The 26,808-nt window shown below is 39.6% G+C and overlaps 1 pseudogene; it reads left to right on the forward strand.

Moving 5' to 3' along the window:
* The first annotated feature begins 955 nt into the window (after nt 1–955).
* On the forward strand, nt 956–25,015 carry LOC110690021 (annotated as a pseudogene).
* The last annotated feature ends 1,793 nt before the right edge of the window (nt 25,016–26,808 follow it).

Genomic DNA, 26,808 nt, shown 5'->3' on the forward strand with positions numbered 1-26,808 from the left:
GTGATATTGCATTCCTAGTCCTGTATGTCGATGACATACTTCTCATTGGAAACAGCACAAAATTATTGGAGTCCATAAAGGGCTGGTTAGGAAAGTGCTTTTCAATGAAGGACTTAGGAGAGGCACAATACATATTGGGCATCAAGATCTACAGGGATAGATCTAAGAGGATGATTGGATTAAGCCAGAGTACTTACATTCATAAGGTACTGGCTCGATTCCACATGGAGAATGCCAAAATAGGGCATTTACCCATATCCCATGGCATAACTCTCAGCCAAAAAAGTGTCCATAGACACCTATTGAGCGAGAAAGAATGAATCAGATCCCATATGCTTCGCTAATCGGATCGATCATGTATGCCATGAAATGTACAAGGCCTGATGTATCGTATGCCCTAAGTGCAACGAGTCGATACCAATCGAACCCAGGAGAGGCGCATTGGACTGCGGCCAAGAACATCCTTAAGTACCTGAAGAGGAACAAGGATAAATTCCTGGTGTATGGAGGCCACAAAGAACTGTTTGTTGAAGGTTACACCGACGCTAGCTTCCAGACTGACAGAGACGACTTCAAGTCACAGTCGGGGTACATATTCTGTCTGAATGGAGGAGCGTTTAGCTGGAAGAGTGCCAAGCAGAGCACCACTGCAGACTCTACAACTGAAGCCGAGTACTTGGCCGCTTCAGAAGCTGCCAAGGAAGCTGTTTGGATTCACAAGTTCATTAGCGAACTTGGTGTTGTACCCTCAATCAAGGGGTCGATAGACCTTTATTGTGATAACAATGGAGCTATCGCTCAGGCCAGGGATCCGAGAGAGCACCAGAAGGTCAAACACGTGCAACGGCGATTTCACATGATAAGGGAATGGAAATCCGAAGGTGAAATCAGAATTTGTAAGATTGGCACAGATGATAATGTGGCCGATCCTTTGACTAAACCGCTGCCTCAAGTAAAACACAACAAACACATTGAGGCGATGGGAATTAAGCATGTTGGAAACTGGCTTTGAAATTCCCTGAACATGTGTTTTAATTAAATAGGATATTTAATGTAAGACACTGTATTAAAACCATTCATTAATGGAGTAATTAGTTTTGTGCAAAATTATCATTCACTCCATTACTATTTAATTGTGGTTTAGAATTAAATAATGAGTCCATTCGATTTACGGAAATATTCAAAACAGGGTATCAAGACCATGTCTTGGATAAAGAAACACTTGTTAAGTGAACATTGAATATTTAAATCGAAAATTGTCCCTAATCGAGATCATCTAACGGATGGACGATTGATGACCGCCATAGATTAGTGTGTAGTATGATTTACAGCACCGTTTCTTGTGCTGCGAGGACGTGACGGTCATAAATCATTTGCACAGGCATAGTTTGGAACTGTACTAGATAAGACCTATGAGAGTACTTTAAGAAATTTTAAAATTGTCATAAGTACATTTCTCATTATGACTATCGGAACCTGTTTCCTCCGACCATGAGTATTGTGAAGTTTTCTTGTTTGAGTACTAGACTCTTTGATGTTTCCTAACGTCTGCCGTAACTGGGGATCATAACGGGAACACTCAGGAGACTATGTCCTCTTAGTAAGAGGAACTTACAATACAAGACTGGGATTGTCCCCCTACTAACAATAGGGAAAATGTTTTATTGTTTACAAGGCTGCTCGAAGAGTGAGACTGTGAAAATGCATGGCCGTGCTCAGATGGATTTTAGAAATCATCTGCTTATTGACAGACGAACTCGGAGATCGAGAAACACTTCTGAACATAATAAGGATGACAAAGAATCTTACCTTATAGTTCACGAAGAAACATTAAGTGACATAGGAAATGGGCTATACACTGTATGCACACTTGTCCGAAAGGACAAGTAGGAGATTGAAAGGAATGGTGTCCTTCCAACAAGTGCATTCTTCCGATAGAGGGTTCAGAATTATTACAGAGCTAATTCTTCAGTAAGGTCAAGTGATCGGAATACCTAGGTGGAGGCCGCTTCCGATCAGTAATATCAATGTACAATTGATGTTTCAACTTAATCTTAACTGAACCCTTCAGGTCGAACCCAATCGAATCACCGATCCGAGACGACGAATTAATCCGAAAGGATTTATTAAGTCGACAGAGTTTTACGAATACAGACGTCGGATATCGAGCCTAGGGCGTCGAGAACGAGCGTCGCGAAATCACAAATCAACAAGTATGAACATAGCCCTAGCACCACACTGGCCTAGCCATGTGGATGCTAGGCTAGTTCAGGCTGGCATGCACCTAGCATGGCTAGGCGCAAGCCTAAGCACACTAGGTGTGCTAGGCGCACCATCGCAGCCTAGGTGCACCATCGCAGCCTAGGCGCGCCACGGCAACCTATCGCAGCCCTAGCATCATGCCTAGGCGCTATTGCAGCCCTAGCATCATGCCTAGGCACCATCGCTGCCATCGCAGGAACCAGGCGCACCAAGCAGCCCATCGCAGCATGCATGTTGGCTTGTGTGCTAGCCTTCGCATGGCAGCACCAAGCAGCGCACCATGCATGGGCGAGGGCCTGGGCGCCAGCATAATGCTAGGCCACGCACAGCAGCCCAGCATCACCACGCACCAAGGCTGCTGTGTGATGCGTGGGTGTGCGTGTGGTGTGAGGCTGATGCGTGCTGTGCATGACTAGTGTGCATGGTGCGTAGCTAGTGCATGTGAGAGGGATGCTGCGAGGATGGTGCGTGTGGCTGGCGAGGTAAAGGGGCCAGCATGCGTGGCTCGCTAGCAGCACGCATGCTGGCTATGCGAGCATGTGCGAAAAGTGCAACGATGATGCGTGTGGTGGGTGGGATGCGAGGGCCAGCACCAGCGCCTAGCACTGGCACGCACCAGCGCCAAGCATCGACCAGCACTGCCTGGCTGGGATGCGAGGCTGTTTGTTGGGCAGGTGCTAGTTGGCTGGGCTAGCTGGCACTGCTAGCTGGCGTGCTAGCTGGCAGCACCCCAGAAGCCCTTTGGTTGAGGCGGTTTTGTGAGGGGTGGGAACCAAGGCTTGGGCAAAGTTTTGGGGAGCAAGGAAATGGTCCCCCCACCTCTCCATGGTTCTCACCTAACATTGAGTGGAATTAAAAAGGGAACTCTAATTAAGAGTAAACCTTTGATTCGTAAAACTCATAGTTATTTTTTTCCGGGTCTTGACTAACCTTCAAGACTTAGGGCGCTCGGGTCGGGTCGAGGGTACGATCTGTCGGAGATCTCGTGTTTTCGGGATTTTGAAGTAAGAGCTCGGAGCGAAGCACGCGACAAAGGTATAATTCTTGTTGTTAATCTTGTTTGATTAAGTTTAATATGCTTGTTAATTGTTTTAATTAAGGGGAGGGTCTTGGTGGGTTTCCTTCCGCGTAGTGTCGGGTCACTACGAAACCCTACAATGGGATCCAATCGGATGCTAACACGTGGCAGAGTAAACCTAATAGGGGAACAGATCTTCTTCTATAAATAGAGGAAATTCCTCATTTATTACAATTCATGCATAGTCATAAATACAAAGTACAAATACCGAGCAATATTAATTGCAGAATCTCCCGGAATCCGAGAGACTATTTACTTTCCGCATCCTTACTCACTCAGACATATTCTAACTTGATCGTCGGAGGCGGAATCCAATCAACCGGAGTCTCCGTGCTTTTGCAGGTACAGGCGGTCGGCTACCAATTCTGGTGTTGTAACTCTCCCGCAGGATACATCAAAAAACCCCGAAACAACAATGAATAATGATTTAGGATTTAAATTATTAAAAAATTATCATTTCACATTAAAGATTTTATGACGGAAAAAATATATCATATTTACAATTTATTTATATTTAATAAATTCATTATAAATTATAGTAAAAAAAAATATTAAACTTTTGTAATTTTGACTGAAATTATTAAATACAATAAATCAAATAATTGTGAATTTCCTCTCATTCATTATATACTAGATGGAAGCCTGTGCGATGCACGGTTTTTTCATCTAAGATTTTTTATTATTTGATTTATTGTAATTAATAATATCAGACAAAATTACAAAAGTTTAATAATTTTTTTTTACTATAATTTATAATGAATTTATTAAATATAAATAAATAGTAAAAATGATATTTTTTCCGTTATATAAAATCTTTAATGTAAATGATAAATTTTTAATAATTTAAATCCTAAATCATTATTCATTGTTTTACCATATCTTTTATATCGATAAAATCACCAACCTCGTCCACAACCAACCTACTACATCAATGGATAAATTGAACTGTGAAATGTTAGCCAAACTGAAATTGATATAAATAAAATCTTTACATTTATATAAATAAATAAATACATTTACTAATAAATGAAAAATTGTTGCGATATGAAATCAAATTTATGCATTGGAATTTTTTCATCATCTCCAAAAATAACCAAAGTCATCCATATATTAAGTATACAACATCTAATTGTATGCCATTACATAAACAAATAATCGTTAAGTATCCTAAATAAATACAATGTAACTAATAATTACAAATATAAAGTTAAACATAAGATTTTAAAAATTACTCGGACATTGATGACCTAAAACTAACACAAAATTACTAACACAAAATTCGCTTGATGGGGTTTTATATTGATACGAAATTTTATTTGTGTCGTATGATGTGTTAGATGTGCATGTAATTAAAAAAATATTTAGTAAATAAAACATAAACATATAATCGTTGAGTATCCCAATTTAATACAATGTAAGTAATAATTAGAAATACTAATATAAACATAGGATTTAAAAAATTAAGCTAAAAATTACCCAGCCATTGATGAGCAAAAATTAACACAAAATTACTAACACAAAATTCTCTTGATGGGGTTTTTATTGATACGAAATTTTGTTTGTGTCGTATGCTGTGTCAATTATTTATAATGGTAGGTATCACAAATAATTTAATTATAATTAACGAACAATTTATACATCTTATCATAAATACTATCCACAATGTTTCTGCTAATAATGAAGGTAAATCTCTCTCGCTCTGATCTTAATAATTATGCATGACTGAATTTGACTTTCTTTTTGTTATGTTGTTTGATTAAGCGATGACTGCAGTATCATAAGAGGAGTTTAGACTTATGAGCATTGTAATTGGTGTTGGTATGGGACTATGGCCTATGGCCCTATGGGTATATGTGACCGGTGGTCACGGGTGTGGATGTATAAAGTCATACTCGCTATAGATAATGTGTATAAAATTGTTTTCTCGATATCAAATTTGAGTGGGGTCAATTCATTTCACATATTATAATGTAGCTTCGTAAATGGGTATAGGTGAGGTTGAGTAAATAACTCAGGTACCAGAATTAGATCAACTTGATAGATATATCATATATGTTGTTCCGAAATCAGAATTGGACCCTATTCATTGGTTTTGGTATTTTGGATAAAAATGCTATTTAAGCCCAATTAATAAGCAATCCAAGTCATAAAATAATCTAAACACAATCATTTCTTTTTCTTTTTAATTATTGGCGATTAATAAAAGCAGTGTGTTAATGAGTAGAAACTAGAGATTAACCTACATCCATTAGCAGAAGTATCAAGTTAGCTGTATTCTACTTTTAGAAATAATGATGAACACTTAATTCTCTTGGACATGAAACAAGGATTGACATAAAACAAGTCCATGTGAATAATGTCAATCTAAGGTAGTACTCATGTCAATCCTTGTTTGTATGTATACTAAAATTCTTAGCCACATAGAAGTCAATACTAATACAACAAACCTTGTAACATGGAATCATAGGAAAATTAATACCCCTTGGACCTTCTTTTTTGGGTTTGGTGATGCAAATTTGCATAAAATCATCAAACTCTGTAAATTATTTCAAAAATGCGAATTATTAGTTCAACCTTCTTAGTGCCGAAGGTGGAGGCACAGATGGTGACTGTTATGTTTAATTTCATACAGTATAAACCTGAGAACCAAGACCTTATTATGATCTTTTAAAAATTTAATCAGCCCTTATTATTAAATTTCACTACCAATTAGCCATATTGATAATCATAGTTAAGGCATATTTTACATTTCTAACTGCTATTTCTACAGTGCTTATCATTTCCAAACTACTGAGCAGATATTCTGGTTAAGCTATGTTCGTTCATGACTCTTTTTCTTTGTTTGGAAGGGCACTCTACAACAACAATATAACTGGTACAATAGCACCTGAATTGGGGAAATTTGGCAAACTTAAAGCGTTTGGATCTCAGTTTGAACAATCTTATGGGTCCTATTCCAGATACGCTGGGAAATCTCCTTAATCTTCAAAATTTGTATGTATACACTATACACCCTCTCAAGCCTTTTGTTTTTAACATATCAGTTACTTTGTCTTCTCATTTTGGTGACTTTCATTGCACTGAAAACTTCCTCTGAATTATGTTATGATCCATTGCAAGGTATGGGACTTTAGTCCCACATCGGTCTTATGAGGGGCTGATGTTGGGTTTATATAGGACAATTGGCTCTCCTCACCTTGAGAACATGATTCTCCTATAGTCCAATATCAAAACTTTTACTCCCTATAGTCCTATATCAAAACTTTTACTATCCTCAAACTCATTGGAGTGCAATCAAATTTAGTCACTAGCTAAATAACAAACTTTACTATCCTCAAACTCATTGGAGTGCAATCAAATTTAGTCACTAGCTAAATAACAAACTTACAGCATCAACTAGGACCACTAGAAATACTCACTTTTCTTTTTCCTCTTTTCTCTCTCCTCCTTCCTCTCTCCTAAACCCTAGCCTCCATTGTTGTTTTTTGAAGAGGCTTCCATTGGTTTTAACCGGTGGAAAGCCCCAATCCTTGTTTCTTTAAAAGTTTTATTTAGATTTATAATAATGTTTCTTCCTTTTGGGCGAACTTTTCTCCCTCGAAAGACAAGGTTTATCTCCTCTTTTCGAGGGAGAATTTTCTTAGGTTTGAATCCATGATATTAGATCTAATGGATTGTCGTGAAATCATTTCGTTGGTGAAATATTATGTGAGATCGCAAGGGTTATTAAGTTTTCGAATACAGTCGGATGAATCAGAAAGAAAACATCATCACGGCTACAAAGGATCGTTAGATTGTCTCTCCAACAAGGCTGTATTTTCCAACGATATATACGGGAGATGTACTTGCTCCACAATGCAAGATCTAATGTATTTGTTAAAGCCGAACTTCTTTTGTAGATGTCGCATGACTTTTTAATAATAAATTTTTTTACTATTCAAAAAAAATAAATAAATAAATAAATAATTGAAAAAACTTCTATCCTGTTGCTTTCTCCTAACTTCTAATTCTTATCCTAACTACTTGAGCTCTCTTAACTTTGGCTTAAACACTTGGGACTTTCTGCTCCAAGAGTTCTTTGTTTTCTTGATATCCAGACCTTGTACGCGGTGACTGATATTCCTGCATTCAGATTAGCTTTTCACCCATCCACGTAGTTGCTGCAACCTGCAATTTTCTATTCCCTGTGTTAACACCCATCCATATCAGAATCTTGTGCACACGGTCTTGATGCAGTGGCATTCAAATATATGTGATTGTGAGACTCAGTTTTGTCACCACAGATCAGGCAGTAGTCTTCACTGAAGATGCCAGCTTTGACAAGTCTATCCCTTCCGCCAATTATTCATAACATACTGATACATGTACCCATATCAATCAAGTACAGATTGTAACGACCGCCACAATCTATTTCGTAGTAACGTAAAACCTGATTTTTTTTTCGGATCAATATGCAGGCTCCAACAACATCTTGCGATGAGTTAGTGGTGAACCAACATATTTTATTAGTGGGCTCAAAATATTAAAAATTAATTTTTAAACGAATATAAATAAATTTATTGATATCAATCATTAAAATACATAAAAATACACTTTTCTAATGATTTACAAAACATAAATAATTTAGTGTATTTCGTTACATAATAATTACACTTTTTGTTTTGTAAATCATTACGAAAGTTTTTTATGCTCGTATGATAAATATGGTATTTATAATGTTTGTATATAATATGTATATACTAAATTTAAGCTTGTGTAATGTATCGGTATCATAGTTGAAATAAATTTTTTTTTTTTTTGGGTAAATAGAAATTTTATTACCAAAAGGAGAACAAAGTTACAAATTACAACAAGCTAATTTGTAAACCCCACACTACACATGACCCTAAAGCCTAACAACACCAACAATTCAAGGATTAAGGTGCCACCTTCTAGGAAGGATTCTGTTTCGGGGTTTTTTGATGTGTCCTGCGGGAGAGTTACGATTCCAAGACTGAGCTGCCGGTGTCTGTACCTGCAAGATCACGAAGACTCCGGTTGGTAGGAGCTTCGCCTCCGACGATTAAGTTAGTATACGTACAGGAGTAAAAGAGTACGGAATAGGTAAATTCTTCTCGCTGATTGGGAGAATTCCGCAATTAATATTGCTCGGTAATAGTGTTTGTATTTATAAATGCCCATTAATGAGGTTTGCCCCACTATTTATAGTAGGGCAGACAAGCCCCCCATGGAGGGTACCAAGGACACGTGTCAACAGGGGATTGGAGCCCTGTTGACTAATGGCAATGCGCCACGTGTCACCAGCCCATTGGGCCACGTGTCTAGGATAATTTTTACCCTAAACATTTGCCCCTCACAGGTGAAGAACTACTTTTTTTTAATCTCTTGGATTCTGGTTGTTTGGGTGAAAAGGCGGGAGAAGCAGAAGGTGAAGAGTCGGGACTCTTCGCCTTCTGAGGAGGGGCCTATAAATAGGCAAGTCCCCTCCCCAAATCCTCATTTACAAACTTTGCAAATTTTTTGATTTTTGAGAGCAGCCGGTATTTGAGAGTATTTGCGAGATAAACACCACACGATCATCCGGTTTACAACCGTCTGAGGGGTTTGATAGCAAACGAAATTTGCACCTGCACTTCAGACAACACAGCCGGCTCAAGAGACGCCTGTGTCTTTGCAAGCAATCCCACAGAATTCTCAGCGATCAAGTGGTTTTCTCCTACTCTCTTTTAGGTACCGCCTCTATTCTTTCAAGTTATTCCATGTATTTTCGCTTGAGTCTTTTGTTTATTTTCTCGCTTATTTGTCCCATAGTTAGATGGACCCTTTATACCCCCATCCGGAACATAATAATGAGACCAACTGATCTATTAGTACGGCTGAGTCTAGAACTGGAAACACCGACTGTGGCCTCTGGGATTTGCCTTGTTTAACTCCCAATCCGACCGTCTCCGTCTCTGTGTAGGACACAATGGCCAGAACGAAGAAGACGGCTGTGGACCCCAACTACAGAGGCGGTAGCTCTGACGAGTTGCCGCCCGATGAGAGGACCCCTAATGAGACAGCCGTGGGATCTCGCGGAGGTATTCCCAGCACGCCTAGTGATGGCATCCTAGGCTCTGATCAGGGAGGTGGTGAGGAAGCCGCCTCCGTAGAACGAAGAAACTCATCCCAAGAGGCCTCCTCCTCCGCCTCCGGCTCTGCTCTCGGTCCTGTAGAGAGCAGTTCTAGCTTTCTAACACCATCCGTTGATAGCGAGGAGGAGGAGAGACCCTCCTGGCAAGCTAAAGGTGATCCTTTGATGATCACCGTCTCTGCAAAGGATAGGGCCATGATGCAGGACAATCTGGTTGATTTCGTCCTCAAACGGCCCTTAGGAACTGGATATAGGATGGTGTTCCCGCCTGCGAAGGGAACAATTACTTGGGAGGATGACCAGCGCAACGCAGACGGCTGGTTTGGCTGCTACGAGGCGGCATTCTTGGCGGGGCTCCGCTTCCCCCTTCATGACACAATAAAGGCCATACTAAGGGGATATGGCCTGGGCATCTGGCAACTCACCCCCAACTCTTAGGTGAATATTCTTGGGTACATCGCCGCCTGCGAAATGTAGGATTTGAACCCCGGATGGGAGGCGTTTGCCCACATGCACTACCTAAGTAGGAGCCCAGGCGGCTGGAGAGCTTGGTACACCCTGACCACCTACTCCCAGTACCTCATGACGCTTGACAAGCCGTCTAAGTGGTCAGACTGGAAGAGTCGCTTTTATTTGGTCAAGGCTCCAACTAATGAGGAAAACAGAGAGTTCCGGACATACAACCGGAAACCTGAACTTTTGGGGCAGAAATGCCGGATGCCCCCAGTACCGGAGAGGGATAGGGAAGCAATCTTGGACTCCCACTTTTTCGAGCTCGTCCCTTCCACCCTCTCAACCGGAGAGGTAATAAGGGTGCCCAGAAACTGGGTGCCCAAAGATGAGTTTCTAAGGGACGAGGCCTTTTTGTCCGCCTGCGAGCTCAGCAACATGTTCGAAAAACGTAGGTTAAATACCTCATCCGGCGTGTTTATGCCGGATGACTATTTTTTCTTGATTTACAATGCCTGCTTGCTATTGTCTTGACCTTGACCGGATGTATTTGTTTTGTGTTTTGCAGAAGAAGCAAAGAACATGTTGCCAACTGTAAAAACGCCTGCTAGGAAGGCTTCAGACATCCGCAAGGAGAATCTGGAGAAAAAACTTGCCGCTCAGGCGGCTAAGAAGGCTAGACCGCCTGACTTTTCCTTGACTTGTTTGCTTTACTCCCGTTTTGCTTATTTCTTCACCTGACCGTTTGTGACTTCGTTTCAGGATGGGAGCAAAACTCCTCGCTCCCTGCAAAAGCTGATTCGGCAAAGGCCAACTGTAGTGGAGCCTGCATCTAAGGTGCAGAAGACCACTTCCACCGCCCGGGCCACTACCGGCGGTAAAACAATAAAGACCCCAGGCGGGTCAACTACTGAAACGGCCTCGAAAGAGGTCACCCCAATAAGGACCACAACCGGTCCATCTACTGACGGAAGCCAGAGAGGTCTCCAACAACAAGGTACAAATCCCTTCAACCTCGCGCTGCTTGACCTGCCCATGCGGGTTAAGTCTTATTCTCAGTCTCAGCCGGGAGATTCTCCAATTAGCCGGCAATCTATAGGCGGAGCATATGAAGCTTTCTCACCGTCTGTTTCTGGTGCAGATAATTCTCCCCGCTGGCCGGATGCAGCTCAGTATGCCCGGGCCATGCTGAAAGCCGTCCCCCGGGACGAGAAGGAGGCGATTCCTGGAATCAACACCTTCAACGCCGACCGTGTAATGGTCGGGCTAGCTGATGTAAGCTGAAAGTACCCACCCGGCATTTTATTTGTAGTATGTACATCCGGTTTTTCTACGGACGCCGGTTGTATTGTTGCAGGCACTGCTGCGCGTGGAGGGGCTCAAAAAGGCCTACATACGCAAATAGGAGGAGGTAAGGAGAGCCAAACGTTCTGCAGATGACACACATAACATTGCTGAATATTCAATGATTGTGCATGACTTATAAACTAAATCTATAATCATGCGACAGGCGGACCAGGTCAAGACCCTCCAGAAGGCCCTCAATGAGTCCAAGATCAAATTGGACAATCTTCAAGCGGCTCTGAACAATGCCGAGAAGGAGCTCAGAGAGCATGAGGAGGCCCTCAAACTGCTGGAGCAGGCGGAGAAGAACAACACCCGCCTGCAACAAGAGAATGACCGCCTGATTAAGGAGGCGGCTGCTGCAAAGGTCAACTTCTAGACCAACCTTGAAGCAGAACAGAGCCAGCTCATTGAGGAGAATGAGCAAGATTATGAGAACATGATGAAGAGAGCATTCTCCATTATTCATCCGGGTACAGACTACAACGTCTGGGAGCTTGCCTACAAATACGCAGATCTTGTCATTCTGGCTAAAGAAGAGGGTAAGTCGGGGCCTGAACCCTATGACAAGTGGGTTGAGGCGGAGTTCAAACGGATGGAGGAGGAAGCGGCTGCTAACGAGGAGGCAATCGAAGATGAAGTTGCTCCTGGCTCCGTCCCCACTACTGATCCGTCTCACCCGGAAGGGACTCAGGCTCCGGCGGACCGGGTGACTGTGCAGATAGAATAGCAACGACCTCCCGGCCTGCGCGCCGTGCATTATCTTGTAATCGCGCCGGATGAGTCGGCTTACTCTACCATTGTTTTTTATTTTGAATATTAATATATATATATATATTCTTACCGACTGTGCCGGTTTTATTGAATGATTTCTCCCTTCTTGCACTTTAAATTTTGCTTTCAAAATTTTTCAAAGTACTATTGCCGTGTGAAACAGAGACGTAGTGGGGTTGGGTATATTGCCCCCCGGATAGATGACTGGTAGAGCTTAGCCAGGCGGCTATCCGTATGCCCCCGGTTAGGGACCGATGAAATTTAAACACGTACAACCCGGATGAGAACGCATTTTTGAATACCGTGTAGATTTTGTTCTGCTAGGTTGCCGATGACGATGGGGTCATCGTGAGGCCGTCTGACCTTGCCCCGATCCTTTTTAGAAATAAGGACCTCAGGAAAGGTGTCTTTCAACGTCTGGCCCTCATCCACAGAGTTGACCAGCTTCCTGATGTTGTCTTTCATTCCCCGGATGGTTGGGCCTCCACCGACAAAATCTCCTGCTATGGTGAAGACAGTCTCTTCATCCGTTTCAGAGTTAGCAGGGCCAGTTTTTTCCGTCTGCCCCTTGTTTATTTTGGGGTTGCCTTTGGGTTTTAGCAGTTAAGACTTTAGGGCTCCCTCGTCAGCCAGACGGTCTAACAGCCGCCTGAGGCTATAGCAGCCATTAGTGTAATGGCCAACATCCTCATGGTATTGGCAGTACTTGCTCTTGTCCCGACTACTAGCGGGACTTTTCATGGCTGCCGGTTTCTGGAGGGACAACCGGTCCTTGATTTCCATGAGGATGGAGGTGCAGTCTCTTATGAACTCGTACGTTGGGACGTACGGTTCGGATTTTCTTCTTGCCTTCTGGGCCGGCTGACCAGACCGGTCTGCCGCCTAGATTCCTTTTCTCTTGTCTTCCTTTTTTGCCAGCTACTGTGGTCGGTTATCTCTCTTGTCAGATTTTTTGAAATCAAACGGTTGCTTTACATCACAAAGCTCCGTCGCCTGTATATAGGCTTCTGCTTCCATTAATGCCTCTTGTAGGGTGGCTACCCTTTTCCGGACGAGGTCGAACTTGAAGGTCGACCCGTCCTTCAGACCCTTGAAGAAGTCTGTGTAAGTAACTTCGTCGGACAGCCCTTGAATCTGAATTCTCATCATATTGAACCGTCTGACATAGGACCGAAGTCCTTCCTTCTCACCCTGCTGTACTGCCCCAAGATCAAGGCTGGTCTTTTTGGTAGGGATGTTCATTGAGAAGTTTGACGTGAATAAATACGCCAAAGTTCAGAAGTTGTTTATGCATCCGGCTGGTAGATTACCAAACCACCGTTGGGCAATGCCCTTCAGGGTAGCCAGGAAGCATCGACACTAGGCGGCATCATCCAACCCCTGTAGATACATGAGGTTGGAGTATGCCATTAGGTGGTCTTCCGGGTTGGAGGTGCCATCACAGGCACCTACCAACACATTCTTGACCTTAGGCGGCTGTGCCGCCTGGGTTATGTCTGGCGAGAACGCCGTTGGCTGTTCTCCCAAATTAAGCAAGCGCAGCTGCCAATCCATGGGTTGGAACGGCTGCTGCACATGACCCCCGAAGAGGCCTGGTGCGAAAAAGGGGGATCCACCCGGTACATATGGAGGACCATATTGTCCCGGCTGGATCACTTAGGGACCAGATCATGCAGAAGGTTCGCGAGACTGGCCCGCTCGGTCTGTTTCTGAGTGTCTGACGGAGTCACTACGGAGGCTGTCAGGAAAGGTCGACGTTGAAGCCGACGCAGACAGTTGTTGATTTTTCTTCTCTTGGAGAAACGTTCGGGCATTAGTGAAGGTTTTCTTGGATCCATCCGGCTGTACGTGCCATATGGATTTTATGTGCTCCATTTGAGGAAAACGGAGCCTATTTAAGTCAATCTAGGGCCCCTCCCCCACCTTAGGTTTCGGATGAGGAGTGGGCACACGGTCTTTCAGAGCCTTCTTCCCAGACGATGAAGGCTTCTTGGCCGGCTGACCCTTTTGGGGGGTGGCTGACCAGATGAGATTCTTTATCTCGCCTTTGAAACTATTCATGAAAGTCATGAGTTTGTTTCTCGTGACGGGAGAAGATCCCGCTGCTGCTTGGGCTTCCCCAACTGGCATACCGATTGCGTTGTTGGGAGCAGCTTGATTCTCACCTCGTTCCTTCATTTCTTTGGGACGGGTGCGTTTGGTTCTAAAGGACCCATCTGGGGCCACGTAGGTGTTGATTTCATAGTCGTCACCTCTTTCGTGGTCCGTCTGGACCTCAGGTTCGGCCAGGGGCCGTTTGTCCAGATTCGTTGGTACAGTATCAGAAGTCATCTTAGAAGTACCCTCCCCACAGACGGCGCCAATGTTTCGGGGTTTTTTTATGTGTCCTGCGGGAGAGTTACGATTCCAAGACTAAGCTGCCGGTGCCTGTACCTAAAAGATCACGAAGACTCCGGTTGGTAGGAGCTTCGCCTCCGACGATCAAGTTAGTATACGTACAGGAGGAAAAGAGTACGGAATAGGTAAAATTCTTCTTGCTGATTGGGAGAATTCCGCAATTAATATTGCTCGGTAATAGTGTTTGTATTTATAAATGCCCATTAATGAGGTTTGCCCCACTATTTATAGTAGGGCAGACAAACCCCCCATGGAGGGTACCAAGGACACGTGTCAACAGGGGATTGGAGCCCTGTTGACTAATGGCGATGCGCCACGTGTCACCAGCCCATTGGCCCACATGTCTAGGGTAATTTTTACCCTAAACAGGTTCACCCTTAAACTAAGAACAAACAGCTGGACTTAAGCTCAACCACCTTCTAGGAAGGGTGCTCCCTAAGCAAGGACCAGGATAAGCAAAAGACTCAAGGCATAATCAAATACTTCCTAATAGCTTCAACATACCTGCAAGTAGTTCTAAATATGATATCTTTATACACATTTTCTAAGGTTTTCCAACTTTCTGGTAAAAAGTATTGCATTCCTTTGAATCCTCACACTGTAAACTGTTTCTGTGAATGCAATCAGGTACACTTTCCCTTTAAGCTTGTTATTCCTGCAATTCTTCTTAACCCCAGTGGCGGATTCAGGGGGGTACACAGAGGTACAGCTGTACCCCCCCCCCAAAAAAAAAAAAAAAAAAAAAAAAAAAAAAAAAAAAGTTGATAAAACAAGTCTCTTAGGTGCTGTCTAAACATACCATCCGTTTCCGCGTTGTCTACATAGGAAATGAAAAGAGATCGCCTCCTTTAATAAGCATTCTCTTTTGTAAGTTCACTTTACCAACAACATTTTTTTTTTTTGAAGGGAACTTTACCAACAACTTCTCGCTTTTAAAATTTGCTTTGTATTTTTTTCTTATTTCATTTTTCCTTTTCTTTTCTTTAACGACCAAAACAATTAAATTAATTCTTTAAAAAAAAAAAAAAAAAAAAAAAAAAAAAAAAAAAAAAAAAACCCTTTGTATTAATTATAGTATTTTTTTTTCTTGCCTTCTTCACTTTTATATAGTTTATACTACCATAAATTACGATGTTTCATTTATATGAACATTACTATCAAATATGAATTATTTTAAATATTATTCTACTTATTGCTAATATTCTATAATTTTTTAATAAATGTTGTTTTTGCATTATTAGTTTAAGCTTAGTATGTGTTCATCTACTTTTATGCTTGTGCGGTTAAAAAAATAAATAAATAAATAACATACTCTATTTTTTTTCCTTAAGAAAAAATCTTGATTTATTTTAATTACTACTCCGTATTAGTTAATAAGAATATTGTATATCAGTTTGTGACAAGGCATTAAATTAAGTGTAATTAGCTATACTTTATTGTAACAAGTATTTTTTTACTGAATATATATGTATAAAATCGATGACTTAAATAAAAAAATCTAAAAGTTTTATAAAAGCGACAGGACCTTTAGTTATACTTTGTATTACTTTGTACTTTGTATTATATGTTTGGTTCAATTTTGGACAACAATTAAGGATTAAGGGGTATATTCAATGACTAATAAGATGGTGGAAACAATAGATAATTATAGCTTGCCAAGTTTCGTATTTTTTTAATAAATCGAATTTTGTACCCCCATTCCTACATTCTTGGATCCACCACTGCTTAACCCAATCAACTTCAGCATCAAAATTTTGCACAGGTCTAGAGCATATCAACAATTGCAAAACATTAGCCCAGATCTTCTTTGAATAATCACATTCAAAGAACAGATGTTTCACACTCTCAGCAGACAAAAGAAGCAAACAGGATCACAAGCAATGTGCCATTGCAGCAACATATCCTTAGTTACCAACCTGTTTTAGAGATCCAACCATAAAATAAATACACTCTTAGGAGTAGTAGAATTATTGCAAATCACCCTTTACCAAGAGATTTTAGGCATTTGAGGCCTAAGAAAGGTATACAATTTCTTGATTTTCATTGCGTTGCCCTACATTATGCTTCCCCAGCCTCCCAGATCATTTACTATATCCCTGCCACTCAAAATTTTCTTCAAGACGCAGGAGCATTTCTTAGGAATAATAGGAGTAGTCCAGCAATCTTTATTGTTGAAATAATAGATATGCACCCATTTCACCCACATGTTATCAGCATGTGAGCTACATCCCAAAGAAGCTTGGTAACAACAGATTTGTTCCACTCATGGAGTGAAAACACATTCCACCCACCACAAACTTTCGGCAAGAAAATAGTGTTACAGGAAACAAGAGCTTTTTTTAGAAAAAGTAGAAGAACCAGTCCAAAGAAAGTTCCTAAACTTAGCTTCAATCTCCTTTAAAAAAATTTTAGGCAACAAGAAAATTTGTGCCCAAAAAGTCTGAATTCCAAAGAGAACACTTTTAACAAGTTGAAGCCTCCCTGCATAAGAGAGATGCCTTGCAATCCAGCCATTAATCCTAGTTGTAACCTTTTCAACTAAAGGCTTACATTCAGCAATAGTAAGCTTTTTAGATGATAAGGGTACCCCAAGGTATATGAAAGGAATAGACCCCTGAATCATACCAAGCAACTCTCTCATGCTAGCCTGTTCCTTATCAGAAACACCACCAAAATAGACCTCACTTTTATCCAAGTTTGTAGCAAGACCAAAGGCAGAATAAAACTTAGTAAAATCCTTAAACAAGAGCTAGACAGACAAATATCAACTTTAGCAAAAAGCAAAAGATCATCTGCAGGCATCATGTGAGTGAGAGAAAGCTTTTCACATCTAGGGTGAAAATTAAAATCAAGGTTATCATCAAGCTCATACAGACATCTAGGCAAATATTCCATGCCAATAGCAAACAGAAAGGGTGACATTGGGTCACCTTGCCTCAAACCCTTCTGAACAGCAAAAGGAGGAGCAGAAACTCCATTTATCAGAATAGAATATGAGAAAGAAGTAAGGCACCCCATAATCCAGTTGATAAATACTTAAGGAAAATTGAGCTATATGAAACAACATTCAAAAAGCCCTACTCTACAGAATCATGGGCTTTCTTTAAATCAACTTTAACCATGCACCTTGGAGTAATGAACTTATGATTGTAGCCCTTGATGAGCTTTATGGCAAGAAAAAAATTATCTCCAATGTGTTTACCAGGTATGACCCAGGTTTAGCAACATCCACTACTTCACTAATAACAACAGCCAGCCTAGTAGTGATAATTTTAGAAACAAGCTTGTAAACAACAATGCAGCAAGCTGGTCTAAAATCCTTAACATAGGAAGGGTTAGGAATTTTAGGGATCAAGGTGATAGTAGTGCAGTTCCAATGTTTATCCATCTTTCCAAAATTAAGGAAATCAATAACACTGCATACATATCATCCTTCAAAAGATGCCAAGCTTTCTTTAAAAGAAAAAGTTAAACCATCAATGCCAGGAGCTTTAGAGCTATCAATTCCCTTTAGAGCACTATCGATTTCAGAATGAGAAACAAGCTTAATAAGATATTGCTGAGCACACAAGCTAAGTTATTTACCTTTTTTCATAGTAGCAAGGTCAATAGCAGGAAGCCAAGAAGCCTTGTTCCCAAGCAAACATTTTTTAAAACGAATAATCTCATCTAACACAGCACCAGGCTCCTTAAGTAACACCTGATTATCATCCCGAACAAAATCAATCCTGTTCTTAGCCTGTGTGTTCTTCATGACAGAAAAGAAATAATGATTATTACTATCACCAAGTTTGATACAGTCAACTCTAGATTTTTGTCTGAAGATACTCTCCTGAATATCAATCTAATGCTTCAAAGCTTTGACAGCATCAGCTTCCTTATTACACAGTTCAGAATTACCAACCTTGAATATCATGCAAAACAGCTTTAGCTTGATCAATCTTCTTATCTATGTTACCAAAATTCTTAGTGTGGAGAAGCTTAATAGCACTCTTAACAGTTTTAAGCTTATTCCAAACACTAAACTCCTGAGCATTCCAAGCTTGAGAGACATTCTCAAAGAACTCGGGATGATCAGCAATATAATTTAAGAACCTAAAAAACCTACCATTGACAAATATCAATAAGTATAGAACATTGATCAGCAAGAGATAGGGGAGGTACACAGCTTCAACATGACCATACACATCAAGCCAAGCCTGATTAACCAAAGCTCTATCTATCCTAGTGAATGTTCTAGGACCCGAATGAGCTTTATTAGGCCAGGAGTATAAAGCACCTTTACCCTTCATTTCAGATAACTCCATAACATCAATAAAATCCTGAAAATCCTTAATCTTATAATCAGATACATGATTTCCATTAAATCTATCCTGAGAATTAAGAATTGTATTTAAATCCCCAGCATAAAGCCAGGGTATATTCTGCAAAGTAAGATTCTTGATCCCCTCCCACAGAGCCGATCTGTCATGAATGGAGTGAAGCCCATAAGTGACTGTACACTAAATCTGGGAAGAAAGATCCTTGTTACTAACAGTACAATGAATAAACTGCTCATGCACATTAGGAACATCAAGAGTGACTTTATCAGCATTCCACCTAACCCAGATCCTACCCTTGGGAGAACAATTATAATTGGACACCTAAGACCAAGCAAGGCCAAACTTCCTCTGAAAACTAGCACTCTTATAAGCCTTTACCTTAGTTTCCAAAATACCAAGCACATCAACTAAATAAGAATGAAGTGGCTTCTTCACATCAGCTACTTTGCCAAGGTCATTAGGCCCTTAACATTCTAGATTAAGATAATCATGGTACCAAAGGGGGATTACCCTCACCCCCAATAGGATTGATAGTAAAACCACCAGCACCATCAAATTCATCAGTTATAAGAGCCATATACATATTAGAGTGGACGACGGGCTGAGTATCGTTGTGACTCCTGTGAGTTTGATTCTTAGTTTTCCTCCCCACTATTCTCCACCCCTCATCAAAGTTATTTCTATAGTAGTGGCAGTAGGTGTGACAACAGTAGGCCCATGAACATTTTTGTCAGGAACAACAGCGACAACAGGATCCTGAGTAGGCTTAGGGACCCAAATCTGGTGCTGCTTGGTGGGTGCTGCTGGTTTCTTGCCTTGAGCCTGCTTAAAGACAGACTTAATAGCGGCACAATCATGACCCACCTTATTACATTTGGAACAAAAAGGTGGAGTCCATTCATATGCTACTTGTAGCTCCAACAGTTCACTAAAAGGGCTTTCAACATAAACTGATTTAGGCAACACTTTAGTAACATCTATTTCAACAAGAACTTTGGAAAATGAGACTCTAAGTTGCCTTGATGTACACTCATCAGCACAAATAGGAACCCCAAGCAAGCTTCCAATTATGCTTAGAGTCTCATGACCCCAACAATTCAAAGGCAAATTAGGGAATTTGACCCAAAGTGGAATAGTTCTTAGGATTTCAGCATGAAAATCAAACTTAACATTCTAAGGCTTCACAATAGCAAGTTTACCAAAAAACATATGAGGGCTAGAGCATAGAATTGCATTCATATCATCAACAAAGTGCAAATTAACAATGAAATAACCTCCATCATGCCAAAAAAAAAATCAAGTTTTTGGATATTACTTCATTGTTGAGAAATAAATCGATGCACAACAGCTATAGTGGGGTAATAACAACCAACAACATAGAAAACAATAGCGTTACTCCATTTTTGATTACCTGCACTTAACTCAGGAGCTTGCAATTGAGCTATTTGCTTCCTATCTTGCACCTTCGGAGCTAAAAAAAATAGGAGAAAACTAATGTGCATTAACAAAACTAATGTGTATAACTAATTAATAAGATATGAAAAGTTAAATAAAACAAATGTTATTAAAATAATTTATATAAAAACAAATTACGTGAAATTATTTAAAAATTAAGACATTAAGTAAAACTAATGTGTATTTATAAATTAATCAAAATTTGCATATTATCTTTTTCAAATAAAAAAAATCCATATTATCTCTCTCATATTAAATAATTTAATGTTTATTAAATCATTATTTATTCACATTATTAATATTTGTAATAACAATTTTTTATTAAATATTAGAGGGGTCAATTGACCAATTACTTTGAATTTAGATCCATCCTTGGTGACGACCCGTCGTGCGCTCTAAGGATTCCCTTGGGCATTGGAACAAACAACACAAATCATCGTAGAAGTCAACAACAATGTATTTAGGTACTTAACCGTCCACCCAAAATTTTGCACTCTTTAAAGTATTAACATTATAAGAAAGAGTATTCATTAAGATGGAACTTTCATTAATCAAGCATAATATAATTTGGTTAACGAGTTTTATGAAACACAGTTTTGAGACAAGTCTATCAGAGTGTACCTCCTGCATCTTCTCATAGTTATGGACATATCTATTAGATGGACTTCTTGATAGATTGAATTTTCCTTATTTCTCACGGGCAATAACAAATGATTGTTTTTCTTACACTTTTCAAGCAAATTCATGTAGCCTTTTCAGCATCTCATAACGACAAATTTTACTCACACGATCTTTAACATTTCCGTTTTTTTTTGGAACGAGCCATGGGTTGGGATTAGGGTTAGGAAAAGAAAGATAATGTCGGTCGGAAAAAATTGCAAAACTGATTTAAAATGTGAAAAAATATAATATAAATCTATAATCGAAACAAACACTAGTAATGAAGTATAGCTAACAAACCCTAGAAATTGGGGGAAATCGTGAGAAACAAAGTAGAGCAGGAGAGAGAAAATAACAAGGATCAAAAGAGAAATAAGTTTGAACTTACTACGTTAGTTTGGACATGTAAAACAAAGATCGAAAGAAGGGTAAGGAAAGGCGAAGGTGGGATCATAAGAGTCTTAGAAGTGGTTGAGGAAATATAAGATGACTTTGACGGAAGAAATTGGATTTAAATACATTGAGAAAAGAGAATGGAGGAAATAGATCATGGATGATGATCAGTAGGATGAAAACTCGGTTCATGTAGCTGACTCATTTGTTGGGACTCCCGACCCTGACCCCCATTGACCCTGACCCGCAACCGACCCTCCCCGCTAATGACCCGCACGGACCTACCCAATAACCACCCCTAGTTGGGAGTAAGGCTTCAAAATTGTCGCGTATTTGGCAACCTGCGAAAGTTACATAAAGTTGGACAAAGCTAGTTATTTTAAGCAAATTTCCCTAATTGAACATTGTTTAGTTATGCGAATTGTACAATGTGATCCTATTGTAAATGACCCTATTGTCGTGTATCTGGGCTCCTTAGCTACACTTTTTCTTTATTTCACAAGATCATTCGTATGTTTGTTTGTGATTCTTTTGCATATCCTTGTTTGGATATGTGTATGTGTTAACTCTTAGGATCAGACTTGTGCTTCTACTTGCATTTTGTTTATATCTTTCTTTAGAAAATGTCTTTTAATTGTTGAAATGTTCTTTTCTTGCCTTTTTTTTTAGTAACGTCGAATAACACTCTGTGGTATGAATGTTCTACAATGATAGGCAGTTAAATAACAACAGTTTGTCAGGCGAAATACCCCGATCATTGACTGCCATATCAAGCTTGAATACCCTGTGAGTGTTGATTTTCTTTTTCATTACTATAAAACAATACACTAAGTCACAAAATTTTAGTAGGATTAGTTACAAGAGGTATATAACTTTCTTATAGTGATTTGTCATTCAACCAGTTAACAGGAGATGTTCCTCTCAATGGATCTTTCTCAAAATTCACCAGTCCAAGAAGGTCATCAATTTTCTCCTCTCTTTCTCATGTCTTAAATTTATCCTTTATTATTGAGGTGATTTAAAATCATCTTTTCTGCTAAATATATTTGCTTCTTATTTTCAGTTTTATTGGCAATCGTAATTTGAGGATGCCTGCAGTAAGTCCAGATATGCCAATTCAAACAGGTTCACTTTTGTTATATTATAATATATGATAGTGGTTGTATATAGTCTATACTATGTTGTATTGTTCTATCCACATGTTACTACAATATTTGCTTATTCTTACCATATTATCAATTTGCTTAAATATATAATAGGATTAAATGATTAGCTAGTCAAAAGATAGCATTGTGCTTTGATTTGTTGTTTCTTTCATCCATGTTGTTCTTGCTATATTAAAATAAGACTAGAGGTTTTTGTTTCCTCATCAAATAAATTTTTTGTGATAAAATTTGTTCAGAATATTTATGAAGAATGGCTAGTAAAATATTTTTTCTCCTTGCTGTGAACTTTATAGAATATTGGCTATTCATATGTCTGATATAAATAGTTTTTAGACTTTTAGTTCATCATACATTACATATAGAAACTTTGTTTAAGGGAAAAATAAAATGATTATTTGAGTTGAGCTTAACCTTATACCCTTCTTACCGAGAAGTTTTGTTGAAACTAATGCTTGATTGCATCATAAGGATTCTTGCAAATATTTTTTTTCAGGAAGAAATAACTCCGTTGGAGCCATTGCTGGAGGAATTGCTGCTGGTGTGACTCTGCTCCTTGCAGCTTCCATAGTCCTTTCTTTATGGAAACTTAAGAAACATCGAGATCAATTCATTGACGTTCCTGGTTAGTGAAAATATCACTTACAGCTTGTTAAGGTCATATTAGTACTTACGGTACTACATTTGATGTAGTCTCATTGGTTGTTTTCTTGATCACAGATGATGAATTTCCAGAACTTCACCAAGGACATTTAAAAAGATTCTCCTTCCAAGAACTACAAATTGCAGCGGATAATTTTAGTAATAGCAACTTTATTGGTAGAGGTGGATTTGCAAACGTATACAAGGGACGCTTGTCTAATGGCACTCTTGTGGCAATTAAAAGACTTAAAAAAGAATGTACCCAAGGTGGAGAAATCCAGTTTCAGACTGAGATCGAAATGATTAGCATGGCTATTCATCACAATTTGCTTCGCCTGTATGGTTATTGCACAACCCCCTTAGAGAGATTGCTTATTTATCCTCTGATGACTAATGGAAGTGTATCATCTTGTTTGAGAGGTAAACACCATCCATCTTCAGAAATAATAGTCACATAAATTAAATTCGGGATGTCCAAAAAGGATTTATAAACTCTGCACTGCGTGAACAATTTTGTAGTTGTTGCATAAGGTTTTCATTTACCCTCCTAAAGTGTCGCTTATAAATTTAACCATATTGATTTAAATGAAAAGAAGATTGCGCCTGAAAAAGTGTATATTCTTAATAATAATTAGTTTATACCTTGTAAGTATAATTTTATCATATTTATATTTTGTTTATTACAGAACGCCCTGCAACACAACCACCGCTCAGTTGGGAAATTAGGAAGAAAATTGCAATAGGAGTGGCAAGAGGACTTGCATATTTGCACGAGCATTGTGATCCTAAAATCATCCATCGCGATGTAAAGACTAATAATATATTTTTAGATGATGCGTATGAAGTAGTTGTGGGGGACTTTGGGTTGGCGAAACTTATTGACTACAAACATACTCACGTCATAACAAAAGTATGTGGCACAATTGGACATATTGCGCCTGAGTATTTTTCCACCGGAAAATCTTCTGAGAAAACTGATGTTTTTGGGTATGGGGCCATGCTTCTGGAGATCATCACTAGACAAAGAGCATCACATCTTATCCCTCCAGTTGATAAACAAGATATTACATGGTTAGATTGGGTATGTATACGATTCGTCTTAAGTATTCACGTCATATCCTCGACACTCTACATGCCAAAAAAAAAGAAAAAAATACCTCCGTTAATTTTTAGTTGCAACAAAGGGGTATTTTCTAAGACATAGAAATTTCTTTTGTTGCAACTAAAAATTAACGGAGGTAGTATCTTATTTTAACATTTGAGCACATAACGTACTTATGTTTAATATTACTACAAATGTCCTAGTAACTAATATGGGAATGATGTTGTATGTATTTAGGTATACGGAGTATTGCAGGAGAAGAAATTGGAAACATTAGTCGATGATGAATTGCAGGGCAATTACGTTGAGAGTGAAGCCGAGCAGTTGATCAAGATCGCTTTACTTTGCAGGCAAACTTCTCCCACAAGACGGCCAAAGATGTCAGAGGTGGTTAGAATGCTTGAAGATGATGACGGTTTAGCTGAGAGATGGATGAGATGGGAGGAGGAGGAGTTGTTATGTAAGAAAGTTAAACACATTCACCACTCCAATATTGATTGGGTTCTAGACTCTACATCCAACCTCTTTGCCGATGAATTGTCCGGTGCTAGATGATATGATTTGTTGGCTATACACTTATACCTTAATGTATTTAAAGCCCTCCACTAACTATATAGTTTGGTCTAACAATGTGACAACTTAATATCGAGTCTTGTATTGCTATTTCTTCCCTCTAACACCCCCCCCCCTCTCTCTCTCTCTCTCTCTAGTCCATGCCATCAATCACGCACTTACAATAATATTTGCACAAAACATTCGGCAAATCATATTATTATTTTTTTGATTTACATTTTCTATATTTGTGATAAATTATTTTCCATTTTCGTAAAAAAAAAAAAAAAAAAAAAAAAAAAAAAAAAAAAAAAATTCTATATTATTACTTTGCATTCCCTCCTTTTTTTTAGTTGACACGTTTCTTTATTTACGTTTGTCAATGCACAAATTCAACCAATAATATATTTAATTATTAATAAGAAAAAGTTATAATAAGTTGATATTTTGAAAACATATATTGTGACTAATCTAATAAGATCCCACATGACTATATTTTTCATTGCGTCATATAAATCACAAAACAAGATCAAAAGAAAGTGTGTGAATAGTGATAAAATCAAAATGTGCCAACTATATACAAAAAACAGAGGTAGTATATTATAAGTATTTATATGTCATATGTTTAATTAGGTTATTACACTATATATTATTCCTTCAAAAAAAGATAATTTTTTAACAATATTAAAAAAATGATAAACTATATATTAAAAAAAATGATGAATCTATATTAAATAAAAGATTCATCATATTACACATATTATTATATTATTATTATCATCATCATCATCCCAATTTTGGATTATTTTTAAATAATCTGAACTTTGAGGGTTATTCGCTTTAAACGACCCCAACCGGTCACTCAACCTGTAATGTTAGGTTACAGGTGATTAGGGGATTTTGCTCCCACCAATCGGAATGCGCCACGTGGGCCAATCAGGTCCTGCCAAGTGTCCCCCAGTTGGAACTGTCAGGGCTTGCCACGTGGCACACGCTTATTCGTCCACCTTGGACCTATTATGTCATGACACGTGGCATACTCCATGCCTAATGGAGAAACCGGCCACCCAGGCCCAACTTCCGAGGGAAGCCCAATCAGCCCTAGGTTAACCTAAACCTAGGATTGGCACGTTTCCCAAGGTTATAAATACCTCCCTTAATCCTCATTAAGGGAGAGGACATGCAAAACACGCTAAAAAAGCAGATTACATACATTAAACACTCTCACCTAGAGAGACCCAATCACTTTAATTTCCGCATTAATTACTCCTTAATCAAGTACTAACTTGACCGTCGGAGGCGGAGCTCCCACCACCAGGAGTCTCCGTTGTTTTGCAGGTACAGGCGTCCGGTTCCAGTCTCGGAATTGTAACTCTCCCGCAGGACATCAGAAAACCCCGAAACATTTGGCGCCGTCTGTGGGGAGAGTACTTCTGAGATGGCATCCAAGTCTGTACCGACTCCTGAAGAGAGGCGTCCCCTAGACGACCCTCAAGTTCAGTCGGACCACGATACTGAGAATGAATTTGAAGTTGAAGCTCACACAGCTTCAGACGGGACCCTAAGGGCCCGACGTACCCGTCATACCGAAAGGAGAGAACGGGAACATCTTCAAACTGGAAGTGAGCCAGCAGGCGCACCGCCTGTTCGGCAGCAGCCGACTGATGGGTCTGCTCCCATTACAAGGAACGAACTCATGACCTTCATGAGGGACTTCAAGGGAGAAATTCAAGAGTTGATCAACAAGAAGCCGCCTGCTCTGGACAAGGAGCAGTCGGCTAAGAAACCCTCCACTTCACAGAAGAGGAAGCCAGTTCAAGGGCGGAGGCGACTCCTCATCCTAAATCTAGGAAGCGGGAGCCACCTGCCCTTGATTTCACAAAATACCGTTTTCCTACTCCAGGAAATAGGAAACCTGTTCGTCATATTCAGGCGGACGGGTCGAGGAAATCATACACAGACGCTCGGCTACTGCTAGAGCAGAAGAAGAGTGACCGATTGTCAGAGTCGGCCTCTACTTCAAACTTCCAAGACAGTCTGCGAAATACCTCGATGAGGCATACTCAGTCGTATCATGAGAG

This window comes from Chenopodium quinoa, unplaced genomic scaffold (assembly GCF_001683475.1).
Source record: "Chenopodium quinoa cultivar QQ74 unplaced genomic scaffold, ASM168347v1, whole genome shotgun sequence".
Lineage (NCBI taxonomy): Eukaryota > Viridiplantae > Streptophyta > Magnoliopsida > Caryophyllales > Amaranthaceae > Chenopodium > Chenopodium quinoa.